Here is a 14015-nt window from a genome sequence, read left to right as displayed (position 1 = left end):
GAAAATTTTGGTAAAATTATTATTACCCTCAACGAGATTCTTTCCCGAATAACAAAATTATTTTTTTAAATTATTTTTTAGACAATCCAACCGTACGGATGGTAAAGTATATAGATTTTAGTCATATGAAAGAATTATAAAAAAATTAAACTTATCTTGCATGAATTTATAAGGAAAATTCAGTAAAAGTACTATTACCCTGGACGAGATTCTTTCCCAGAATAATAAAATTATTTTTTAAAATTATTTTTTAGACGATCCAACCGTAGGGATGTTAAAGTATATAGATTTTAGTCGTATAAAAAAATTATAAAAAAAATATAAAACTGTTAAAAGTACAACCGCAAACATGATATTCATTCACGATTAGTTTACAAGTACAATCGTACAAATATAAAAATATATTAGTTTTTGTCATATTAAAAATATAAAAAAAAATTCTTTTTATATTATTTTATAAGAATGAATTTCTAAATTTATTTGTAAAAATTTTACAAGTATTTAAGATTTTTTATTCAATTTTCTCTTTATATTTGGTTTCCCTCTTTAAGTTTTCGTTTCCCCCTGCTTTTATTTTTATTACCAGCTTCCCCTTCCCCCCTCTTTTTGCAAAATTCACATGCCCCCTTTAACCTCCTTCTCTGTAAACATAAAACACCCAAATACCCAAATCTAAATCTCTCTCTCAGCCTCTCAATCCACCTCTATTTCAAACATTAATTACACTCCGAATGACCAATTTACACATAAGAAATGGAATTTTCAGAATCGTCCACTGTCTGTGCTTCCATTTCCGATCTGAAGGATCCCGATTGCCTGAATTCAGTTAGGTTTCATGATTTTTGGTGTTTTCAGTTTTTTGAATTTTGGGTTTCAGATATGTTTGTTAAATCATTGTGTTGTGTTGGGGGATTTTTGTGCCAAAGAAGCTTGTGATGCTTTTGGGGCCAAGTATTTGAAACAAATATCAAATTATCTCTCTAGAAAACAAGTATCAGCAGGTATTATTAATCTATAATTAAACACCCTTTATACATATTTATGATATTGGTGAAGTAAATATTAAGTTGGGAAGAGATCTTATATGTTGTATCGTAAGTACAAATATGTGGTATCGTATTTATCATTTTTTTCAGTTCATTATTCCACATGAATCATGTTTGCTCATTTATGGTTATGATGTGCACTTGTAGCAGTCAAAATAATAGCTATAATTCTTATCTTGAATTGATGTGTAACGCATAAACCAATTTATTGAGATTTCGCTATCCAAACTGCAGTAAAAACCAAAAAGCTCCTTTTTTCCTTGGATATATCGAAATAAATTGCAATGGTTTGTCAATTGCTTGTACATATGTTAATTTTTTCATATAACTAGCCTGTGGTAGGAACACCAGTTATAAAATCTACATTTGTTCTATTACTAAAACACTTATAAGTTATTGCGCTTGTTGCATTTGAGTTCATCGATGTGATTTAAGTTTAACTCTTGAGTGATAATTTGTGAATTGCTATCAAGAACTGTGCTGCTCTTAATATATAACTAAGAATTTTTTATTGCCCAACTTCAGATGATCACATCTTTAATATCACCGAGAAGGTTGCACTCTAGGTCATCCCAAGACTATTGAGAAGGCACTTGCTATTTCTGGTATGCCACATTTTTTTGTTTAAATGGTTAATTAAATTGATAAGCTACTAACACTTGTTTAACTTGTTGTCTCTTCAATCTTCCAAGAAATGGAAGCAATTGTTTCAAATGGAAATGGTCATATTATTGTCACATCTATATTTTTAACGGTCAACCAAAGCAAGTATAATTTTTCATTCACAATTTATATTTGGTGTATCTGTTTATATGACATTATAATGCATTGTAATGTGTTATTTCATTTGGTCCCATTTCATTCTCCTCACCAACACAATATTTGGCCTTGACAAGATGTCTCTGCACAGCTCCTGTAGTAAACTGGAAGGAGTATAAGAAATATATCCTTGGAATTATTTTTTTCTCAAATATTCTCTTATTCCGTTCATAAATTTGAAATTGTTTCATTTGAGAATCCCACATGTAAGGCTGCTCTAGTAAGCCAAAATCCCAAGTCTAGAAGCCAGTTTTTCGGCAAAGAGATAAGCCTAATAAAAAAGACAGTTGGTGATCCCCCATTGATATTTGAAGATAAGGGAATTACCCAGCTAAATTCTAACTTTTAGGATCAAAATAACTTCCATAAGAGCCAACATTAGTCACCTACATTTGATCACGGATTCTCATGGTGACATATTTTTCTTTATTTTCCTCCTCCCATGCTTGGTAGGAGGAAAGGCTATTGATTTTTAATTTTTCAGCAGCAAATATATTTTAGAATCCACAATGTTTGTTAAGGTAAAACTTGTTGTCTTTTCAGCAAAAGCCGCTCTAATGTTACTATGCTCTGTTTCAACTCTGTGGCTTATTTGCAGTAATTGGGCTGTTTAGCAGCGACAAAGGAGCTCAAGAAAATGTCTTAACTGGATTTGGTATGGTAACAGGATCAATAATTTTTAATGTTACATTATTATGGGGAACTTGTCTAATTTTTGTTCATAAAGCTAATTTTATCCTTGTACCTCTGCAGAAACCCAACAAAAAAAGAACCGTTGTTATTGAGTTGTTAGTTTTTGGCATATATATCTAATTTTATTTTGCTTTCATTTTTTCGCTGAGCATCACAACTCTATAATCATCACCATTCTATTTTATTCTATTTGGTTTTTTATTTTCTTTACAAGTTAACCCTAATCCCAGGGAGCTATATTAAGGGAAAGAGGGTTTAAATTTGAGATATCTACTAAACTAGAGTTCTCTTATGTTTTTTTTCTGAAACACGTTTAATTATTATGTTAACATCCTGTAATTATTTATGGTTTCGTTTAAAAGTTCAAAATTTTCATCTACATGACAATTACTTTGATGTGGTGACAAATGTGGTTGGTCTAATAGTTGTTGTTCTTGGTTATAAATTCTACTGGTGGATTAACCCAGTTGGTGCCGTAGCTCTAGCATTCTACAACATCTCAAATTAGGGTAAAACTGTACTTGAAAATGTAGGTAAATGAGACCTATCTTCATTTCTAATATGACAATACAAAGGAGTCATTGGATCTTTGGTTTTGGTTCCCCGATTAAGATTTGTTCTAATATTTGACTATATATCATATGCAGTTTCTCTGGTTGGACAATCAGGTCCACCGGAAGTTCTACAGAAACTTACAAATCTAGTGCTAAGGTATGATCCGCAAATAAAATATGCAAACACCGTCCGTGCCTACACTTTGGCTGTTCTTTATTTTGTGGAGGTGAATATCGAACTACCAGAAGATTTATCATTGAAAGAAGCACATACGATCAGAGAGTCATTGCAGATCAAGATTGAAGAACTATCTAAAGAGGAGCATGTATTTGTTCATCTTGATTATGAATATGACCACAAACCAGAGCACTCTATAATCAGTACTATCTAATTGTCGGTGAAGTTGCTATTTGGTATTTAACTTTGTAATTTGTATTATTGTATTGTACAAATTTGAATGGTTAGGTGCAATTTGTATTTGAAACTGGTTTATATAGAATAAAAATAATATTTGTTAATTCTATTGTATAATCCGTTGTGTTAAGTAATTTCAGACAATGTGTCATATTTTAGAAACTGTTGACTGTAGGAAATAAGGACAATGCTTCCTTTCAGAGAAACCGTTGTGTTAAAGATATCAGATCATGGTATGCATCTAACAAATACTTGAGTAATACAATATTTTACAACAGTCCATTTTAACAAAACCGTGGTATATACCAACCTTCAAACAACAGTTTTATATGCACTTGCTATTGTCTTAGATGAAGATAGACAACAGATGGGTACCGTTGTTTGAAATAAGTACATAAACTACTGTAAGAGTCAATTCTCATAACACTATTTTTAACTATTGTGCCTGTAAATTGTTACAATGGCTAAAAAATAGTTGTTTGTAGAATATTATAAAGGGTCATATGCGTTTTGTGAATAAAAAGAGACAAATGCTTTATATTCTGTTGTGTGATGTATTTGTCACAATGGTGCGTAACCATTGTATGATTGCCAAACACACCGCCCCCGGATAGACAACGAAAAATTCATCTTTTAGGCAACGGTGTAAAACCATTGTCTGATTAAATATTTCTTGTAGTGCATTGTAATTAGTTTTTTTTAGGATGTTTCCCTTTATTATTGTTTGGTTGTTGGCTATATAAGTCCCTCTTCCATTGTAATCGAGAACAAGTCATATTATAAAAATACCCTACTTTTCTATCTTCTCTACATACTTTATCATGGTATCAAGAGCTACAGTTCGATCCGGTATAGGTCAATAGAGAGTCGATCATAGTGTCTAACACGTGTTGGGTTTAAAACATGTGATTTGATTTTTTTTCTCGTCTTCTTTCCCAAGTCGGTTCCTTGGATAAATTTGAGTTTTAATCATGCTTCAAATTGGTTGGATTTTTTGGGGGGTACAAATATTTATTTTGGTTGGAGTTTTTCCTGTTGGTTTCATTTTATTTTAGGTGGGACTCTCATGCACACATTTTGTATCTCATTGATAATATTGGGTCATTCATATTTTTTTCTGTTTCCTTCTAATCTTCCTTTTCTTTTTCTCGTGTTAAATGATGGAGGTAGCCCTAGGCACATCTATACGCCTTTCATCTTTTTTATTTTTTTATCAGGTATTCTGGCACACATGTCCTACGAGGGATTGTTTGATTTATTTGGTGATCTAGGCACATTGGCCCTATGAGGGATTATTTAGTTTATTTGGTCTTCTAGGCACATTTACCCTTCGAGAGATTGGTTCAGTTTTTTTGATGCTTTAGGCATATTGCCCCTTCGAAGGATTGCTTCAGTTTATTTGGTACTCTAGGCTTATTGGTCATTCGTGGAATTGGTTTAGTTATTTAGTGCTCTAAGAACATTGGTTTAGTTTAACTGATACTCTAGGTGTAAGGAGTATTGTTTAGAAGTTACCTGAAATCAAAAATACAATAACAAAATACCAAAAGAATCGTTCGAGACACGTGAGCACCACACTATCCTTAAAACAAATAAGCCCCTTCTGTGTGTGCTTGAAGGTGGTGTGGCTTCCGTCTCCCAGGATACAATGAACAAAGGTAGTCTCAAGCACTTGAAGACCCTCCTTCTACGAACCAATCAAATACTATTTTCTCTCTCATAGAAAACTCCTAGAGCTCTAAGATGATCAAATAATATATAAAATACTTGAGGGATATTGTATCTCAAACTAAGAAGCCAAGGTCACTTTATATAGAACTAGGATTGTGTAACTTATACACAAAATCAAATTTGTAACTTATGAAATAATGAGCTTTAATAATGAATCATCAATATTATGTCATTATTAGGGAGTTACAAAATCAAATTTATGAGTTACAAAATCAAAACAATAAAAGTACTTTAATTTTTATTCAAATATTTCAACACTAGGCACACTGACCCTTCGCGAGATTTGATTAGATTTTGAAATAGTTTGACTTTGGATACACTTTTCATTTGGTTGAGGATTGGATACAATTTATTTACTTGGATTTAGTTATTTGGAGTTTTTTAGGATTGGTTATTGTATTTAATTTTAAATTGGATATATTTTTTATAGTTGCATATTTGTTTTATTTTTAAGATGTTTTGGTTATTGGATAACATGGATGGTTCTTTTTCTCTGGCTGATTGGATTTCTAGTTTAATTTTGAGTTCAGTATAAATTCACTTGGATTGCTCTGTTTTTTTAGTGTTGTTGCATTTTTGGAAGATTTCTTTTATGTTGATGCGCTTTAGATTCTCTTGGAAGTTTTACCCCTAGTCAATCGTTACTCTACGATCAAAATTGACGATAGATTGGCTAAAAGATGGTCATTGTAAGAGTATATAAAGCTAAAGGATGCATATTGCATAAAGTTATTAACCCAATTGGTGTTAAACTGAAATGAAGGAACTCAAAGTAAAATTAACTTTGGAAATGCATATATATTAAGGTACTATCAGGAGTACCAAATAGTTACAATATTTTCATCCATGGCGTGTATTAGACATGGAAATTAGGATAACCAGTTCGGTTTCGAATCGGATCAATTTCGGATTGGATCTATTTTCGGATTATGATATATTTGAAGACCATTTGGATCGGATCAGATGTGATTCCGTTCGGGTCTAATTCGGATTAAAATCGGATAAAATTCGGATTAAGATCGGACAAAATTTTGTTCGAATTAAATTCCGTTCGGATATTTTCAGATTATGACTTATTTATTTTTTCAATTTTTGAGATTTAAAAATATCTTTTTTATATAATTTAGTATTTTTAAAATAATATAATGTACTTTTACAAAAGAATATGATTAAATAAGTATGTTGTCATAAACATAAAATTGTTTAAAATATAAATTTTCCTTATTTCATGTCATATTTGGTTCAGATAATATATTATTCGGTTTTAATCGGTTACAAGTGATTGTATGATTTGGATCTCGAATCGGATCTCGATTTCATGAATTTCGATTCGGTTCTTCGGATACAGAGCCATTTTGCCCGGTCTTGCGTGTATACTAGTCATAAGAGTGGAAGCATTTTATTCTTTATTAGTCCTTTTCTAATTAACCAATTTTGGTTACTAAAATAAATTATAGGAATATAAAAATAAATCAAAAATTTAATACTAAAAAAGATTAGTTGAATATCTAAATTTTAAAAACAATTAAGTCCTTTTTATTTGTGTTTCTATATGCTTAACCACTCGTGGACCGATTTTCTGTTAATTTTAACCGTTAAGTAACACTTGATTAAGGGTAAAACAGAGATAAAATATTTTTTTATTCCTATTCAATCGTTACCCTACGATCAAAATTGACTATAAATTGGCTAAAAGATGGTTATCGTAAGAGTATATAAAGCTAAAAGATACATATATATTGCATAAATTTATTAACCCAATTTGTGTTAAACTGAAATAAAGGAACGCAAAGTAAAATTAACAATGGAAATGCATATAATGATAATGTAATTAATGTAAAACTTGACTTTGACAATTATTTTTCTTGAATATTTGTGAACAAACTCTAGTTGTCCTTGCTGTAAAAGTTGTACACAGTGCTTCAGCAGATTAACGTACTAAATGCATATAAAATAGGCTCAAAAAAACCATAGCACACAAGCTTATCATTTTTTTTAAACTTGTGCCCAATCTAAATGTTAAAATTTGGAAGGGATGGAGGGAGTACTACTTTATAAACAAAAATAGTCAACAAATATTTTAATTTATAAAAAAGGAAATTTTAAAAATTATATCTAGAAGTATATAACTGAATATGCAACAGATATATTCGCATGATTCACATAAATTCACAATATTTAATATTCTAATATATTGAGACTCATATATTGGTGGTGGTCTTCAAGCTACAGGCTAGAAAGTCAGCTTCATATATATGTATCGCAACTGTTAAAAAAGAGGAAAAAACCAGTTGAAAGTGTTCCCTATATTGCTTAATAATCCCCCGGGCCACAGCCACACTACTGAACTTTAACCATACCACGCTTAGTATATATATAGTCAAACGTAACAACTAACACACAGCAAGCAGATGAATGCATGCAAGTTGATGAACATAATATTCCTCTAAGATTGTTAACAATATCCATGGAAATCGCTAATTAACCCACAAATCACTCGTTGTCTTCTGCATGCTATAGGGAATTAGACTACATATACATAAAAAATTAAACTCTCCCCCCACACACAGTTTGCTGTTTGGCTGTATAAGCTTGTATGATTGTAAAAAATATATATATTAAACATTATTTATGGAAGGGATCAATAATAAGATTTTGCTATTAACATTTGAAATGAATCTATACAGTGCTACTAAAGAATGTTTTTATTTACACAAGAACAACAGAGAGATTGAGAGAGATAAATATTAATTCATGGTTGCAAGTGATGTCTGCTGTTCATGAAAATTCAGCTGTTCATGAACAAAATTCTGGAACAACTTGTCTAAGTAAAATTGTTTTGTTTTCTTAAACCAGCTGATATTGAACATGAAAATTAGTTCCAATGACCATAAATGAGCTGTGTCTAGCATTTCGTTTGTTGGCTCACAGTGCTACTTAAACTCAGAAATCACTTTGAGATCGGCTCGAACTCAGCTAATTCAACTAAACTCGTATAATATTTATTTAGATTCACTACAGCAAAACAAAATAAAACCAACCACACATTAGAAATTTAGGTGGGAGTAACCGACCATTTGTTGGTCCGTTAACAAGGTTAAACACGATCAAATGTTATAACCTACCAGTTTTAAACCCATCACATAAAGTGGACCAATTCAGACTATTGGTTTAAACTGTTTTTTGAGTAATGATTACAAAAAATAAATTATTATTAATCAGTTTAATGTTTTCACTGGTACATTTTTCTCATCATTCATTAATAATTTATCTACTATTTATTTTTATTTAAATCAAATAAAACAATCAAAAAATTAAAAATAAATAGTTGATAAAATTTTAAAAATCTAACAATATTATCTAAAATAGTAGAACTTGTAACCTTTCATTTGGATGTAATATCATTCATAAAAAATGTGTGAAACTCACTGTATAATACTTTTAAGAATTTCCACCATTGACATAGTGATATTTTTGATACAAATTTTTAAATTAGTAACTCATCTGAGTTAGTTTTGTAATCAGTGACTTACTTGATACATTTGCACGCACTAAGTGACTTACTTGATATTTAACCCGTTATATTTATAAATTCAACACTTAGTTTTTTTTTTATAAAAGAACTATCAAACATATTTTTATCACGTAAAAAGAACTATCAAACGTATTGTTATCACCATTCTTGACATTGTTTAAAGTACCCTCAAATAAAACTTGTAATTTGCATTAATTATAGTTATATATATATATATATATTAAAAAAATTGACATCGACAATTTGAAAGGTAACCTACGATTTCTAAAGTGTCTCAATTATTTAAAATAATATTGGATATGTTCTCAAAACTCTGACTTAAAAATTAAAATGATATAGACTATAAGAAAAATGTAGAGTATGAGTGTGTATATGGTTATAAGATAAATACCATTATTTGATCTCAATGTTATGTGTAAAAATATAAAATATACTCCCTTACCTCCCATTTGTTTACACTTTTTTTTGATGTCACTACCAATTATTTATATTTCAAAAATTTTCAAAAATAGTTAAATTTTTATAATTTTTAAAAATAATCACATCTACTACTTCTCTCCAATATATTCTACTATATTATCATTTTTCTTAAATTTCATGCCCAAACCAAACATAAACATATGCTAGGGATGGAGGGAGTACTCCTTCAATGATAGTCTAGTAAAAAATATGTATGAACTATTAATGTAAAACTTGACTTTGACAATTATTGTGCTTGATTATATGTGAACAACCTCGAGTTGTCCTTGCTGTAAAAGTGGTACACAGTGCTGCTGACAACCATTACTATTAAAATAAGAATCTGTAACTATTATAATAATATTAATTTGTTATAGAACTGTTGAATATAAAAGCAGCAAATGAAGGTACCTAATGCATATAAAATAGGCTCTGAAAAACCATAGCACACAACCTGACTTGTATATAAATTACTCGAGGGATCAATTATTACAAAGAGGGAGGTTATAGATACCTTCCCGAGCACACTTTATTCTGTGGTGATCTCTCTTATAACACAAAGCTTGGCGAAGAACAAACACACTGATACAAATAGTAAAGTACGTAGTACATTTATTTTGATAGAATGCTACATGCATCCATCAATATTATTTGTTTTATTCATTACATCTATTAAGTGATGTATATTAAATACATCTTAGATGTTTAAATCAACCGGAAAGGACCAAGGATCATGGTGACACCATTCAACGAGTTAGCTACGATCCCAGTTACGGTAGCTACAAGATTTCCAACGGCGGGGAGGGTGGCGTTGCAGTTAGACAGAGGGGTGGTAACAACTACTCTACATTGGCCAGAGCCAAACAACAGAGAAATAATGTTGGTTAAAAGGCTTAGTACAGAACGGATAATCAAGGTAAAACCCCCTTGTGCATTTGTTGTTGTATTTGCCAAAGTTGTATTTCCGCAGCGCAGTTCCACCGACGCATCTGCATGTTCAAGTACGTGCGTTAACAACGACATACAAATTAAATATTGGTCTTTTATCTATATATAAATTATAGTTGAAGTGCACTGCATATTATATGTGTACTCACTAGGGAAAGGTGGGGGCATAGTCCCATTCATGGGAAGGGTGGTATTGACGGCACAAGAGACGACCCCGCTGGCTGTGATGGTAACGGTCGGTAAAAGGCTTTGAGCTTCAACAGAGGACGGAGCCGCCATGAATGCGGAAATCAAAACCAAGAGGCTGAGGAAGACAGAGCTGTTAAGGGAGGCCATTGATGAGTTTCCAACTTGAAAATGAGGAAAAACTAAAAGGTGTTTATATGTTGTTTTGATGGGAATTTCAGTATTGTGGACATGCTTATTTATACTACTCTATCTGGGCTAGTGACAGGGTTGGCTGACATCAAAGCAGTCACGTACTGTTGTCTTTCAATAGGGGTCATAGTTTGAACAATATTGTCGTCTAAGGGCATGCCATGACAACTGGTGATGCAAATGACAAAATTGCCGCCCTCTATTCCCTGATCACTTTCAATTCAAATGAGGGTTTATCTAGGGCACAAATTAGACCCTTGCTTTTATGCAATTTTATTGAGCTGACTTATTGTTATTGATGGTGTTTTTTGTGCATATAATTATTAATAGAAGTCAAGTGTTTTTTTATGGTGTTTTTTGTGCATATAAATAGAAGTAAAGTGTTTTTTATAAAAATCAAGGTTTTACATGATAAAAGTCGATTAATAATATTTGTCTGCTGGGTCTGGGGTGTCGATTGTATATGAGAAAATATTATACTTGCTACCATCAATCACCTAACTATTTTATTTAAAATAAATAAAACTTCACATATATACGGGAAAAAATTTACTAATGTTGCAGAGTAATAAAATATAAAGGCCAATGTTAGCCAAAATATCGGAAAATGGAGAGCTATCGATATTATTATCTAGAATAGGTGATTTTTCGTTTTTTACAGATTTGGTCAAAAACCAGTCAAAATCGGACCACATCGAAGCTCTGGTGGACAAAACTTGGACTACTTGTTGAAGTATGGTACTCTGTAGCAACCAATTTCAAAATTACTATAATATCTTTAAAAAATTTCATTGTTTACCCTCGATTGTAATGAATTTGGAAAATCATTATAGTACATCCAATATTTTGTAAAATTTACTGAAAATGTCAGTATATTGCAACAGTTTTTTGACTGACTGATTGCGGTATCCAATCTATGGTGTAGTAATTATCAATATTTTATATCGTGATATTGTTTATATAGGGATATAAAACTTTATAATAAAATAAAAATAACTCCTTATTTAAATTAAATAATAAGTAAAAGTTTTGTGTACAGTTTTGAGCATTAGCATGCACAATTTTCTCATCATCTAGAAAAGCTTCTGATGCAAAATCTCAATTTGACATGACTATGCAATCCAACAGCGTGATCATGTCATCATATCTTTAGTAGAGTGATCATGTCTTTACTCTTCTCGCGTCTCATTACTTCCTTGATATGCTCCAAAAATTCTTCTACATTTGTCTCCTCCACTTCGAACAAACTCGGTCTCAATTAGTTATCATCTAGAATAATAATTGCGACGACTTGTTCTATATATCGCCATGGTGGTACTTTTAAAGGGAAAGACTTTGTTGGAACTTTGTACTTCACATTCTCGTCCAACATAACTTTTAAGTATAATAGTATCACGGAAACCAGTTCGAACCAACCATGATAAAACTTTTTTAGCACAAATTTGAAATCGACATCACAAGACTAATGTGTTGTAGCAAGAGACAATGTTATTCATATGATGACTTTAAAACAACTTTATTCCCATAAGGATATAAGACATACTACATGTTATTATTTTTGAAGTCTACTGTCTTACCCTAAATTTTGTGACACCAATTCAAATCAAACTGATATGGCGTATTGATTACTAACTCATATGAATTCACATGAAAATTATAAAAAGCTGCAACATTCTTGTAATTCAAACTAGCAATGTTAGTCACATAATTTTCACTTAAGGTAGTGACAACTAATAGCTTACTCCAAATAACATTATTTGATGTGACATAAATTTGTAGAGGCAACTTGATTTTATTAACCATATACCTCAAATTAAATTTATCATGATATTTCTAAACTTACCACAATCTTAAAAAATTGGGGACACACCTTACATAATGACTGAATTAAGTTTTAATGTTGCAAATCATAAACCTTTCCATAATTGTTCAAGGATTGATTATGCATGTCTTCAACATGTAGGTAATCATTCTCCTCATCTCCATATACACATCGAAACTCACTTTGTTGTTTTCTTCTTCATCCCCATCCTTGTTGTATTCTTTAATCACATCAATTTCATTACAATCTATAGGCATACAATTTTCAAAATCCAGTGTCCCACACACTTCTCCAACTATCTCTGAACCTTTCAAATCTTTGAAAGAAATTTTCCGTAATTACATAACCAAGCTATTTTCTATCATCCATATCAAACAAGCCACCCGATTTTTTTGTTGAGCACATTCATCGAACATATTTTAAGGATTATTGGGTTCATATTATTCAACTAAATCATCTTCTTCCTTGTGCTTCATATATCTTGCAATCATAATCCTCCGGTAAAAACATCTTCAACATCAACAGTTTCATCTATCGCCATATTTTGATCGGTTCTTTCTTTTACCTTTTCTTCTGCAAACCAGTTTATCCCACCAAATCACAGCAATACTCTTTAACCTGATAGTTGCCATCTTCACCAGTTTGATCACAGGTAAACCCATAACATCAAAGAATCTATCAACATCAATATGCCAATTCAGGAACTCATCAACTCCTAGAGACCCATAGAATAATGGTATATCAGCCTATATAATATAATTATCAATAAGCCGACAACCCATATTTGACTCCAAGTCAGTATTCTCACCAACATGGTATTTCCTGCTTCGAGGGACTTGATTTCGATCAAATCTCTCATCGCTACGGTGCTTGTTTTTGTTATTCCTTTTGAATGTCAACGTATCGACTCGATCTGCGAAAACCTTCAGAGCCACGGTTAAAGCCGTTGTAGCCTCTCAAAGAACTTATTTGATAATTGGTTCTCCCACAGTGAATCAGGTAAAGAAGGGAAAGGAAAAAGCTTGCTTTTATGCAACTGACGTAGAACGGAAGCATAGAAAAAGCAAGCGTTAATCATCGCATGAACTTTTACACGAGAAATCCTTAAGCACCTTGAATCCACAAGGCAATCCTTGAATCTACAACGTTTTCTTGAACCCATAAGAAAGATAAGAGAAAAACTCCTAGAATTTTAATTTCAATAAAAGATTATTAATACATTCACTATAAGAAAACGTTAAATAGACATCACACATTAGACATCAGTTACTAATGCCACTAATGTTAAAAGATGTAATAACATCACCCCGCGTTTATCTAATGTCTTTGTTGTTTTAAGACATCAATTTTTATTAAATGATTTTTAAAATTGGCTAAAAAAATTTAACGCGCGCCCACTTCAGTTTATTTCCCCTTAATCAAAATTGTGGAAATTTTCCCTCTTTGATACCAATTATTTCCCCCACACTTCTGCATAGAAACTAAATTAACTCCCATCTCTCTCTCGTCTCTCACAAATCTCTCTCTCTCTCGTCTCTAACACCCACCTCATCTGAAACTCTCCATCACACTCTCTCTCTCTCTCTCTCTCTCTCTCTCTCTCTCTCTCTCTCTC

At 31.6% G+C, this 14015-nt stretch overlaps 1 long non-coding RNA gene across 1 annotated transcript; it reads right to left on the bottom strand.

Annotated features, from left to right (window-relative positions):
• Positions 1–9685: 9685 nt before the first annotated feature.
• Positions 9686–10687, bottom strand: LOC141724160 (uncharacterized). The gene is made up of 2 exons (XR_012576517.1): positions 10350–10687; positions 9686–10241 (listed from the first exon to the last, which is right to left on the bottom strand). It is a non-coding gene; the product is annotated as an uncharacterized LOC141724160 (long non-coding RNA).
• Positions 10688–14015: the final 3328 nt, after the last annotated feature.

Source organism: Apium graveolens, chromosome 1 (assembly GCF_009905375.1).
Source record: "Apium graveolens cultivar Ventura chromosome 1, ASM990537v1, whole genome shotgun sequence".
Classification (NCBI taxonomy): Eukaryota; Viridiplantae; Streptophyta; class Magnoliopsida; order Apiales; family Apiaceae; genus Apium; species Apium graveolens.
The sequence above is the reverse complement of the archived record's forward strand: the minus strand, read 5'-3'. Positions and strand labels throughout refer to the sequence as shown.